Below are 14,116 nucleotides of genomic sequence, written 5' to 3'. Positions count from 1 at the left end.
TCACTTCTGAAGAGGAACATAGCCCCAAGGTTCACTCAGCCCCCTATTTGGCAAAGTCTGCACCAAATTGAGGGCCAGGTTAATTCATGGAACAAAGGCGGTGGGGCACTTTAGAGCCTGCTTGGAGCCTGCTCCAAGGTCCTTCTATACCTGGGATGCACCCTTTTTTCTGTTACTGCTAATTTTTCTTGAGCAGAAACACCCTTGCGTTTGAGTTTCCATCCAGGAAATAGCTTACATAATGATAACATGTTATTTTTTTGCTATTTGTTTTACGTCGCACCGACACAGATAGGTCTTATGGCGACGATGGGACAGGAAAGGCCTAGGAATGGGAAGGAAGCGGCCGTGGCCTTAATTAAGGTACAACCCCAGCATTTGCCTGATGTGAAAAAGGGAAACCACGGAAAACCATTTTCAGGGCTTCCGACAGTGGAGCTCGAATCCACTATTTCCCGGATGCGAGCTCACAGCTGCGCGCTCCTAACCGCACGGCCAACTCGTCCGGTATGTTAAAATTTAGTAAAGTATCAAGCGAGTGGCTGCCTGGTTTGGGTGCACAAACCTTGTTTACCGTAATCAGCGTTTAAGATTCTTCCTAAGCCTTGTTTAAAGTATGATAATAATAATAATAATAATAATAATAATAATAATAATAATAATAATAATAATAATATAATAATAATAATAATAATAATGTTATTTGCTTTACGTCCCACTAACTACTTTTTGGTTTTCGGAGACGCCGAGGTGCCGGAAATTTTGTCCCGCAGGAGTTCTTTTACGTGCCAGTAAATCTGCCGACACGAGGCTGACGTATTTGAGCACTTTCAGCTACCACTGGACTGAGCCAGGATCGAACCTGCCAAGTTGGAGTCAGAAGGCCAGCGCCTCAACCGTCTGAGCCATTCAGCCCGGCCTTGTTTAAATGAAACTGCGGAGCATTATTCCTGATTATTATTTAAATCCCTGATTATTGTCGGTTAAACAGTCAAGGTCGAGCGGATACCAAGCAGAAACAGTGATTAGCAGTGAAGTCAAAATGGCTGCCAGTTTTGGAGTTGGTTTTGAAAATGAACTGTTACATCTGGAAGAAAATGGAAAAGAACGTGAAGGTGTAATAGGGGAGAAAGGTGATGCTTTTGAAGAACTTAGTTATCGGAAATTAGTGTAAAGGTTTCGCTTATCTAAACAAACGGTTTCATTTCTTCTGGAAACAATGCAAAATAACCTACAATTTCCAGCGCAGAGAAATCATCCTGTTTCTGCCATCAACAGACTGCTCACTGCATTGAGGTATTACGCCACTGGCTGTAGGTGATACCACTAATATGCACAGAACAGCGCAGCTCGGATTATACATGAGGTGAGTAATATTATAGCTTCTGCAATTATTATGCCACATTATCGGTTTCAAAATCCGAAAAATTGACATTTTACTCCTTTGTTCTTCCATGTGTCTAATAAGTGCTGTTAGCAAAGAAGGAATGAATATTCCTCATAACAAAAGAAACACGAAATCACCGAAGCGCGTTCACTATTCTTAGCTGGGAAGTTAAACATCACGCTAGTGTCTAATTCCACTGCCAGCTAAGCATGGTCCACGCTTCCCTCTAACCAATCTTTAAATTTAAACCATGTTTACGTACACACTGGTTAGCCGAACAAGTTTGGTGCAGTTGGCCATTAGTTGTCAACTTGAATTCAGGAGATAGTGGGTTCGAACCCCCCACTGTCGGCAGCCTGAAGATCTTTCTTCGTGGTTTCCCATTTTCGCACCAGGAAATTTTGTGACTGAACCTTAAGGCTACGACCGCTTCCTTCCAATTCCTAGATATTTCCTATCCCATTGTCGCCATATAAGACCTCTCTGTGTCGGTGCGACGTAAAGCAGATCGGAAAAGAGACAAGTTGCGGTTGGTGATGATTTCAGTTGGGTTAGCATACATGAAACATGGAGCAGTAAACTTTTTATTATTATTATTATTATTATTATTATTATTATTATTATTATTATTTTGGGAGAAACAGACTTCAAAACTATGAAACAGTCTACCCAATTCTGACACAACGTTTAGTGTTTACCTTACAGACGGTCCTAGTTTTAGGTTTAAATTATTATAAAAACAGGTACAGTATCATTCATTCACTGTCTTTTATCAGTGGAGTTTTTAAAGGAAGGACAGATCACAGTATGAAGATAAAGTTAGAATTCGAGAGGGCAAATTGGGGCAATCATTCATTTATAGGAAGAGGAGTTAGGGATTGAAATAATTTATCAAGGCCGGGCTGAGTGGCTCAGACGGTTAAGGCGCTGGCTTTCTTAGCCCAGACTCGCAGTTTCAATCATGGCTCATTCCAGTGGCATTTGAAGGTGCTCAAATACGTCAACCCCATGTCGCTAGATTTACTGGCACGTAAAATAACTCTCGCGAAAAAAATCCGGCACTTCGCCGTCTCTGAAAAGTGTAAAATAGTTAGAGGGGATTAATTAATTGATATATTAATGGCAGGTGTTCGATAAATTTCCAACTTCTTCGAAATTATTTAAGCGGAGACTAGGTAAACAACTGACAAGGAATCTGCCATCTGGGACACTGCAGTAAGTGTAGATCAGTGATGATTGATTAACCGAAGATACCTTTTGATTCGTTGACATTGATGATGATGATGGTGGTGATGATTAGAGCCCAGATTTTTATGCATTTATAGGTTAGAATGCAAACTTACTGAAGCGAATAGCAAGTATAGTCTACCTTCACAACGACTATGCTATGGGGTTTGCATAGACATTAGGGGTACGGCCCATCAGAACCCCTATAATTTATGTTAGTCTTGCTACATTATGGAAGAGCGGGTGGCCGACACTGCCTACTAACCAAACTCGTTTGCAACCTAACCTGTTACTGCATAAAAATCCGGGCTTCAGTCATCATTCATCAAACATCAGTACGTATTTGAAGTTGAAACGTTGTTTAATTAACTGTTCTTTGAAATAAAACTCTAACAAGTAAGAGCCTGTGTCATGAGCAGACCACGTTGTCCTTTGAGTAAATACTACTCTGCTTTGTAAAGGCATCAGCAAGGAAACGGATGTACACAAAACAGAAAATTGGATAAAGGACGATATGCTGGTCCGTTCCAAAGGGTTGTTAGCTAAAAAGGAGGAAGCTGTTTAGGGAGGACGTAGTTAGGACTACGTGTGACCGTGGCGCATGTACCTACAGTGTGAGTCACGCGCACTGTTGACCCCAGCGTTGTTTTGTTTTTACCGGCGAACTAATTTCATACCTCCGGTGACCACTTTTTGTACTCGCTTAACCTGTTTGGTGTGCTAGCTCATGCTTCCGCCGCACCGCTCGGTGCTGCCCTCGGGAGGCGCGTGGCTCACCGAGTAAGCTCCTGCCCCCCGGAAATGTTAGGTAACACTCATGTTTGTTGTCGGTGAGCGCACCGGATACAGCTTGACCTTTTCGACCGCGGTAGTCTGCCAAATGGTTATACCATTCTAACAGGTTGTTGGTTATCCCCCGTCTCGGTTTTCACTTCTGTCATGTCAGCGAACAACTGATCATCGATGTAAAATATCCTTTAAGTATCCGTCATAAACAGCTTATTTTGGGGATTTAGATCGCTGTCAGTATTGTACAATAGAACCTCACTATCTCAAATCGTTCAATAATTTTGAAATCTTTCGAACCGTGAGATATACGATCCGTAACGACATAATGTCAGCGTATAAACTACTCATTGAATTCGTAAAAGCCGGGCTGAGTTGCTCAGGCGATGACAAAATTCCGGCACGTTGCCGTCTCCGAAAACCATACATTGTAATTAGTTGGACGTAAAACCAGTAACATAATACAGTGTAAGAATTAATAAGTTAGAAAATATAATAATAAAATTTCCTAGCGATAAAGAATAGCTTCGTCTTCTTGAAAATGAAACTCCACAGCCTGTTTCCAGTCATTCGACTGGGTCAGGAATGGAATGAATGAAGGCCCCATCTAGCGGCGAGGATAGGAATTGTGCCGGCTGCCGAAGCCTGTCGCACTCCTCTGGGGCAATGATTAATGTATGACAGATGAAATGAAAATATATTGGAGGGTGTTTCTGGAATGAAAGATGACAGCGAAAACCGGAGTACCCGGAGAAAAACCTGTCCCGCCTCCGCTTTGTCCAGGACAAACCTCACATGGTGTGACCGGGATTTGAACCACGGAACCCAGCGGTGTTAGGCCGGTGCGCTCCCGCCTGAGCCACGGAGGTTTATTATTATTATTATTATTATTATTATTATGATTCCCCTTCAATCCCAATTTACAGCCTTATATACAACGTTGTGCATCCATCCTAAACTAATGTAACAAATTTACATTTATTTCTTACGTTCAATGCTGCTTCTTTTTCTTCCTGGCAGTTTCCCCAAATTTAATATAGACCACGGAATGTAACATTATAGTTGTCGATCAAGTATCTTGGAACCATTTTATTTAGTTTGTTTAAACATTCAAGTAAATTAGCGCTTGGAATTTTTTCTTTTTTTGGTATTGGCTTTACGTCGCACCGACTCAGATAGGTCTTATGCCGACGATGGGACAGGAAAGTGCTAGGACTGGGAAGGAAGGGGCCGTGGCCTTAATTATGGTACAGCCCCAGCATTTGCGTGGCGTGAAAATGGGAAACCACGGTGGAAAAATTTAGCCGAAGTAGCTTGGAGCCTCTTTATTTAATTTCTTTTAAATATTGTTCTTAATCCGCGTTTATAAACTAATAATTAAATTACGTAGGCAGTGGCGGCAATTAAGGGGCAAGTGAGGGGAGGGGGCATTTGCCTCCCACTTTGTGGAGAAAACATTACATTTTTATTCCATTTCAGCCGTCTGAAACTATGAATCATAGGAATTAGTAAAAAAAAAGTCTCGTTGTCTTATCAGTTAATTCTTTTCTTTAATTATTAACAATCCAGGGCACTTCTTGCTATCTGTAATTTTTGCCCCCCACCCCCACGCGCCCAACTAACTTCTAATTCCCGTGCGCCGCTACTGCGTAGAACCATCTTATTTCATTTCGCTTAAACATCAAATTAGGTATTAAGATCTATTTTTATAAATAACATTTTTATTTTTTATGTCCAGTGAACATACAGCTATAAAAATAGAGATTTGTTTGGAATCTATACAAGTACCTTCTTCTTGATATCAAGAAGACTGTTTTCACATGTAGAATCTTTACAAGAAATCTTTACATGCATGTTACGTTTATTAAAATTAATGAAATGAACTGAGTACCCATGCAACGAAAGTGCTTACTTCTTAGCGCTGAAAATTCGTATTTTTACCTTTCTGTGGTGTAAATGTAATATGTTTGTGTATTACTTGTAGTAACACGCGCCCTCCCTCCTACATGGTCCGTTCAGCTCTTCGGAGAGTCTGGGGCACTCTGAAAGCGACTACTTTCCAATCACTTGTTCTTGTAGATATCGATCAGGCTGCGACACCTAAGCCGTATTGTCTCATGACCTGGTTCACTGTGTCTCACATTAACAACTTTTCATCTTAATCTGACAATAGTGAGTGAATCTCCATCCGCCTCTAAAACCAGGGTTAAAATCTTTCTACATGATTCGAAAACTGTGCCACAAGGTGAAAGACAGATGGACTCCTACTGTCTTGTAGGCCATATCCAAGGAGGGACGACTTAATGCTATTCATCTCCTGTCGCTAAAATTTATCGCCTGCCTATTGGAAATGATAATCACTTGTTTTGCCGTCCGTCTGAGAGAGAGCACTCCCACACTTGGAACTGCTTGTGCGCATACAAAGAGTTGCAGTAGCTGTCAACATGTAATGGGACTTCTCGATACTGATGGTGCGTCGGTAATGTAGTCGCACCAGTTCTTGTTCTTCAGCCAAAACACTGCACAGCAGAAACAAGAGTGCAGTTTGCGCACCTGCGTCAAGATGTCCTTTCTCTTTTGTAGTCTTTATTTAGTCAGCAATATCTACATCAGTTAAGCTGAATCTTGCATAATCTCTCCTTAGAATTTTCGAATCAAAGGCCTAATTGTAGTATACTTGAAACTTATATATTGGGCGATTCAGAACGAATGCGACAATATTTATATTGTGCGGGAAAACAAAAATTGAGGATCCATGTCCGGAAACGCAGGGTTTCGGGTGTCGAAAGTTTGACAGGCGTCGGGTATGGCGATTGGGGTGCGTTCCACATTTTGTGAAGAAACCTCCACAAACCTAATATGAACATCATAGTGCATTAAATTACAAGTAGAGTTCAAATTGCGAACCTACAGCTTGATTCAGAGCCTCCATAGATTGTCCCCAAAGTCAAAGAGGTGTGGTTATATGCTGGCAAGTATTTCAATCGCTGCGTTGATTCTAACGGCAAGGTGCTTTTGTTCTATACCTTTTTTCCGATACAGTGGAAAGTAAGGGAAATATCAGTGACAGTTTCGTTGAAAGTCCAAGAGCCGATAACTAAAGTTTTAAGGGGAGACGTAGGCACAAAACGAAAAAATCGCGATTTTTTAAGTGGTTTTTCTGAAGGCGTCTTCTTACACAGTTCTCTCGGTGAGACTTCTGGTACTGATTTATAAGCGGCCTTATATCCTTTCCATGTAGATCAGAACAGGCAAGACCGAGCTCGATAGCTGCAGTCGCTTAAGTGCGGCCAGTATCCAATAATCGGGAGATCGTGGGTTCGAGCCCCACTGTCGGCAGCCCTGAAGATGGTTTTCCGTGGTTTCCCATTTTCACACCAGGCAAATGCCGGGGCTGTACCTTAACTAAGGCCACGGCCGCTTTCTTCCAATTCTTAGGCCTTTCCTATCCCATCGTCGCCGTAAGACATATCTGTGTCGGTGCGACGTAAAGCAAAAAAAAAAAAAAAAAATACCAGGCAAGAGGGCAGCAAAGAATGTTAATGAATAACAGTGGGGTTAAGATAAGTTTAAGGAGAGGAATATTCTTCAAACTTTATTGGGAAAAGGTTTCCTCGATTTTCTGAATTTTACATTTTTCATAATTTACGTACAATTATCTCAAGAACTGCTCGACAGAATTCCATACACAAGTCACCCAAACAAATATAAAGTGGAGTAGTCTTTTAATGTGATGAATAAATAAGGGTCTATAGTTTCATGCATTAAAATATTCAAATAAAATTATGGAGAAATCAAGTGCAGAATATTATAGGAAATCACTAAAAATTTTTGGGGAAGAGTTAGGGCACTTTGAAATCTCAGTACGTACATATGTAGATGCCAGCGGCCGTAGCCGTGTTGAAACACCGGATACCGTGAGATCTCCGAAGTTAAGCAACATTGGGAGTTGTCAAGATGTGGATGGGTTGCGCGCTGTTGGTGGAGGGTAAGGGAATGGAGGACCGGAAAAGAACTGGCCACTCTACCGTAGGTGAACTCCGGCTCAGGCACAACTCTGCGGAAGTTCGGGCCTGCCTTCGGGCAGAATACACCCTTATCTTACCTTACGTATGTAGATTATTAATATAGCTGAAAGTTTAAATTTGATGACCTAACTTACTAAACAGCAACTCTTTAGGTCATTTTAAACGAGTGTTCTAAGTTTCATTTTGATCCAAATTGTGGAAGATATGTGCAATCAAACACATGACTGTAAATCTGCCTAAGTCTCCTCTCAAAAGCTCGTACGTCGGAAATGTTCGGACATAACGATTTTCTGTCTGCTTGTATATCGGAAATGTGCGATGCAAAGTCTTTTATTCCAGTTTAAGTTTAGCAAAATTGTTCTTCCCTTAAGTTCAGACAGCAGTATAGCCATACATATCTAGAAAAGAAAATACCGGTAGAGGTATGTAACCAGCTAAGTGTTAGTAGTACCTCCAAACAGTACCGTGTTATAACGTTCAGGCATTTTTATTTATCGAATTTTTCGTAGATTCGGCCTCAAAGATAATGTAGTGATATTGTTAACGGGTATATTAGCGCATCTGGGTTTTCTTTTTGGTCATCCCTCCCTCTCTGCCTGACTTCCCTTTCACACGGATCGCAAAATTCCAGCAAAAAAGAAAGTATCAGGTTAAGTTCTTTTAAAAAACCTGACAAAGCCTTCAAAATGTTGGTGGGACCATCTTCATAGCTACTGTATATATAGTTGCCAGCTCTTAAAATTTCACTCCACTGTCACTAATATTTCCTTGGTTTCTCATTATCGCGATAAGGTATCGATCAAAATAGTTTGTGAACGAAATTCTAAATAAACATTGTCATGAGCAGTTATTCTGTAAAACCAATTGCATGACAGATATATCGATGGCTTAGTGCACAAACATGCCATATTTGTGTGTCTCTCAAACATTTCTAGCTAATTCACAATTATAGTATGTCCAAATAATAGGGAACATGCTGATTTTTCCAAGGTGCAAATGTTGCTTGCCTTAGTTAATTCAACAACTCTACTTCACGAATGTTGAATGTCCCGTATAATAACTTTAACCTAGGTATGTCCATTTGGTTTTCATTTCACTTGAAGGCGCAAATATTGTATGTCCGGACATACTATTTTGCTGTTGTAAATTTCAAGTTTTTACTGCCTTGATGGAACACAAATATTGTATGTCCTGGACACTGTTTTAAAAGATTTGAGACATTTTTAACTGAACAGTGATTATTCAACTTTATTTAATTAATTATTCACAGCTTGTGATTTTATTAATAAAATAAGATCATTTAATACTACATGATGAAAAAAATGTTGAAATCAGTTCCATTGAGAAATACGTTTGTGCCTTGAAGTTCTCTTTCACATTGTTAATGCCAAATGTTGTATGTCCCAACCTTCCATTAAAATATAGTGAATAATTCCTTTACTGATGCACAGAAATTTGGTTCAGTTGTTGAAATACAATTACAAAGAAATAATCTACAGATCAGTAACACTTTCTTCAGCTATATTATTTGTCGTAAGTAGGGCCCGGATGTTTCTGCAGTAATAGGTTAGAATGCAAACTTACTGAAGCAATTTTAATAAGTAGAGGCTACCCGCACGACGGCAATGGTTTGAGGTTTGCATAAATATTACGGGTTCGGCTTATTAGAACCCCTAGAATTTATGTTACTCCCACTACATTATGTTAGAGCGGCCTAGTCGACATTTCCTACTAAGTAATTTTTATTACTAAATCATTTTGTTAGTAGGAAATGCCGACTAGCCATCTCTAGCGTAATGTAGTGGGAGTAACAAATTCTAGGGGTTCTAATGAGCCGAACCCTTAATGTTTATGCAAACCTCATAGCATTACCGTCGTGCGGATAAACTCTACTTATTACTCGCTTCAGTAAGTTTGCATTCTAACCTATTACTGCATAAACATCCGGGCCCTAGTCGTAAGTAACTCCAACTTCATAAACTTTCAATTTGAGTGTTCTCAGAATCCTGATTTTTGGACATACAATGTTTGTGCATTAAGCCATCGATATATAGAGTTTTATGTTTTAGGTTCCCTTTGAAACATTTAATCAGCTGAATTTTTGACCAGTATGTAGCGAAGATCTTATTCCTCTTAATACTAAACGTAAAAACCAAGTTTAACGAAAATCCACTTAACTTCTTTCCAGTGATGCTCTGGCAGACAAAAACGTTGAACCATTTAAACAGAAAGGACGATATATGTCGAAATTAATTTGTAATGTTCTTAGTTACGTTTTTCATTCCTTATGTTGTATAGTAGCAATATTTGTAACGCCGTACGGTAAATAAATGATAATAAATTACTCCGGCAATCATTGAGCGAACATCCTGTTGAAGCACGGGAAACAATATTTTAACTTTTACGAATCTTCCGCGTTACTCCAATGTATCATGGCGCGTCATAGAAGTGAAAATCTACGATTAGGCTGCAGTATTTCAGCACTCAAGCTTGAAGTCCATCAGCATGTATCCAACTGCTTCTTAGGGAGCATAAATTTTGTAAATCACATTGAAATTGCCCGTGTGCTTTGCATGGTAAAATATGTCTTTAGCAGACCTTCTATGTATTATGCATTTTGTAAGTTAAAAGTATTGCATCGTGTAAACGCAAGAGCAATGAAGGGATACGGCCAGCATCTATAATTGGCATTGCTGAGGAATGTTGCCAGCCACTCAGGGCAATCTCGACTTGTGGTAGGAAAAACCAACTCTCGTGAGGTCAGGAAGAAAATCAGGTTGTCCTTACCCTAAATATTTATAAACTTGTATACAACCTATGTATACTATAGAGCATCCAGAGTTAAGAAAAGACTACAGGCCTTATGGGCCTGCTGCCTTCCACTGTTGCCATACTCGCTCACTCAGCGCGGCTCGGACACTGCTTGCGAAATACAGTCATGACATAAAATTATACAACGCTTGGTACAGCTGTTGCAAGACTAATAATAATATAAATGCCAGATTATCTCCAGTAATTAATGAAATTTCGTTTTGCCATAACGTTTCTAAGGATAATAGCCCACTGACTGTATCATTCGAAATAGAGGAAGAGTTTGAACATGCAGGGATGCGAACTAAATAATAATAATAATAATAATAATAATAATAATAATAATAATAATAATAATAATATGCATATCCAGAAACCGAAATGATTGTCTTGTTTCTTATATCTGAGAAAGTTTCATGATCGTTGTTGCTTTAAGGGAGCGCAGTGCTGAGTCTATTAGCCCCCAGAAACATTTCATTATTAAGGCATATACTGTGTGGTTACAACACGGGAAACTGACGGCGAGATATCTCTGTCTCGGTGACGTATCCTTCAGCTCATTTCAGATAAATTTTCTCGTAAGTGACAACAGATGCAAAGGCTTCATGTTTATCACAAAATACGATAACTTAAATATTCTTCCGCGACATAAAATACGGAATGCTGAATGACCTATTCGTATGATTTCTTAAAATCAGGTAGTTCGGTGTTGCTGTTTTTCGGAAGTGAGGATTGTGTTCAGAGTTGGCGGTTCATCTCTAAAATAGAATTCATGAACAGTGCGCCGTATTCCACTTCTGACAAAATCATGGTATTTCATGAGTCTGGAATTACTGCGAATTAACTGTTTCCTTTCCCGCTTCTTGCTGGGACTCTGGAGTGCCCTTCGCTGGCTTCCTTCCTTATTTTGAAGACGGAAGTCTTCGAAATTCCTAAAAACTTTGCGGCTTTATCTACTACCCAGTTTACACTTCGTCCTGGATGCTTTGTTTTCAAATATGAAAATGAATTAAGCACCATTTGCCGTTCCTTTCTCCTGACAACTTCACTACTTATCCTTTTCACATGTTCAGCTATAATTTAAATGTATTACTCGCTGACTGATTATATAAAAAATACTAAACAGACAAAAACTATACACGATGCACACAACCAAAAGCAATGCAATACACGAAAAATGAAACACAATAAATTATACTGTATTTATAACAAAACACTATGCGCCCCAGGAAGACGATCACTTTACTCTGCCGAATATCTCCCAATCATTGTAATGAGTGACACACACAAAAAGGGAAACATGCCGCACTGACCTCACCAATGATGATTCGCAGTGGTTAAGCTGAGTTATTACACGTGTTGTCTACTGTACACACTTCCGCACTACACGCTGAAATGTGGCGCGCAATGCGACAAGCATGGCCGGCTGTTCCGTGTACTGAACCGCATATACGATATTTAAAAGGATAAACTCAAAGATATCAAAATGATTTTACGTCTTATTTAGTATTGTATGGCACAACCAATCCTTGTTTCATAAGAAAAAGTGTACATTTTGATAGGAATTCATTATAATGTTTATATACATGTAGAACTAAAGTGGGTAACACCAACAGAAGTAAAAGCCCATAAGGCCTGTAGTCTTTTCTTAACGCTGGATGCTCTATAGACTTAACTAATGTTGGCGTCTGACAGGTAAAGTTGGAGGGAGGAGCTCTGCACGTGCCATTTGACGATGTTGCCACATTCCAGCATTCCTTTCTATATGCTCTTACCCCTCGCTTCCGGCTCACTTGTTCCCTCCTTCATTCTGACCGCTGTGATCTGTTGTAGACTACCTGGCCAGGCGGTGTCGTCCCATTTGCGATCACTCTTATACAAACAATCAGGTTCTTATCAGAGACACTGACAGGTTCGGCAACTCCCAGCAAGACGAGCTGCCCTGAAGTGTTATCTCCATGGCAACCGCAGTCGCCCCACCCTTGTTTCCATGGCAACCACACAGCCACTCCCTTTATCCCGCCTCGGCAGGCAGTAAACGGACCTCCCTCTAAGAAATGTCAGACGCCAACTCTTATTATTAGCAGTATAGTTGATACTCAATGGCAATACCATTTTACATCCCTGTTGGGTAAGGTCCTCCAACCGTCCGGTATGGGTAGCTCTGCTAGGTGAGCTAGTCCCTGTGAGTTTGTCTCTCCTATTGTGGTAGGTTCCAAGCAATTAACACATATTAATCACGTATTCGAATAATCTCAACCCTAAGAAAGTTCTGACTACTTTTTTATGTTCCCAAATTATCACTCGTCCCTGTTTCAATTACTTTGAAACTAAGAACACTTTGCACTTCACTCTCTCTTGCTGGCCTTGACCAATGAACACCAGCCACTTCCCTGAATTATTGAGACCATCTCTGTAGTGGACGTCCTCTGTTTCTCTTCCCTAACCTGGGATCCCACATTGTTGCGGTGTAATCCTGGCCAAGTGTCAACCGCAAGTCCATTCAAGAGGCCTCACTTTGTTGAATGCATCCTCTATACCACTTCCTCATATTTCTTCATTCCGCACTTTGAAAGTGTCTGTGAGGTAAATTTCAAAAGATTTTTCTCTCCATTTTCAATTGACTCACTTGTATCATCTTGATCTGTCATTTTGCGAAAGTCCAAGTCTAGCTGCCTTAAGGATGAACTGAACCTTTTCTGAATGTTAATATATTTGTCCAGGAGAATGAATTTTAGCTCCCAGAATTTGCCCCAGGCAAATCGTATTCTAACCTCTGCGGGTGGGGGACGCAGACGAAGAATACACCCACGGTATCCCCTACCTGTCGTTGTAGGAGCCGACTAAAAGGAGCGACCAAGGGATGATTAAATTAAAACTAGGATACTACAGTACTTGTAATTAGTACATCACGCGAGGAACACCATGGGTCAATCTTTGCTTGCGAGTAGTACCACTATGTTAGGTACAGAATAGGTTTATGATTGTTAGCAACAGGTGAAACACAAGGTCTTAAACATTGCCTGTGATTAGTACCACTGTGAAAATATTAGCCACCACCACCACCAGCACCACTTACTCTCTTTATCAGGGGCAGTGATTTTAAGACAGCATTCTTTCCTACGTCCGCCTATGTGGTGTACTGGTTAGTGTGATTAGCCGCCACCCCAGGAGGTCCGGAATCGATTCCTGGCTCTGCCACGAAAATTTGAAGTGTTACGAGCACTGAAACGGGGTCCACTCAGCCTCGTGAGGTGAAATGAGAAGATAGGAGGGGGTGTCATTTCCTACCTCACCCATCCTAGAGGTGGTTTTCCGTGGTTTTCCATTTCTCCAGGCAAATACCGGGATGGTACCTAAGGTAAACGCCGCTTACATCCCTCATCCTTGCCTATGCCTTCCTGTTTTCCCATGCCCCTGTTTGGCATAGGTGAGGATGCCTGGAGAGATACTCTCCTCCTCCCCAGTTGTATCCCCGACCAAATGTCTCACGCTCCAGGACACTGCCCTTGAGCCAGTAGAGGTGGGATCCCTCGGTGAGTCCGGGGAAAACATCAATCCTGGAGGGTAAACGTCTTCAATAAAAAAAATTCCTGCGCTCTTTATAACATCAACCACAGGAGATAACATTTGGAATTTACTGTACTTCTTAACATTCACTTTTTAATGAAAAATAGATTTCACTCCAGTCCATTAATGTGCATAGTTTGGAACGCAGCCTTTCCTCTAAAGCGCAATCTTGACCTTGGGCTTGGTGCAAGTTGTCGGACTCCTAACAGTTTATCAGCTGATTGATGGGGCCAGGTTTTTGGCTCACCTGGCAACAGTGCTTGCTGCAGTCTTCATGGCCTCTTGTAGCGTGCGTGAGAAAGCGCCT

At 40.7% G+C, this 14,116-nt stretch overlaps 1 protein-coding gene across 4 annotated transcripts in view; it reads left to right on the top strand.

The window, feature by feature from the left end:
- Positions 1-14,116, top strand: part of pnt (pointed) — a 942,655-nt gene that overhangs the window by 359,081 nt on the left and 569,458 nt on the right. The window lies entirely within an intron of this gene.

The sequence above is a fragment of the Anabrus simplex genome, chromosome 12 (genome assembly GCF_040414725.1).
Source record: "Anabrus simplex isolate iqAnaSimp1 chromosome 12, ASM4041472v1, whole genome shotgun sequence".
Lineage (NCBI taxonomy): Eukaryota > Metazoa > Arthropoda > Insecta > Orthoptera > Tettigoniidae > Anabrus > Anabrus simplex.
This window is presented reverse-complemented; position numbering and strand designations above follow the sequence as displayed.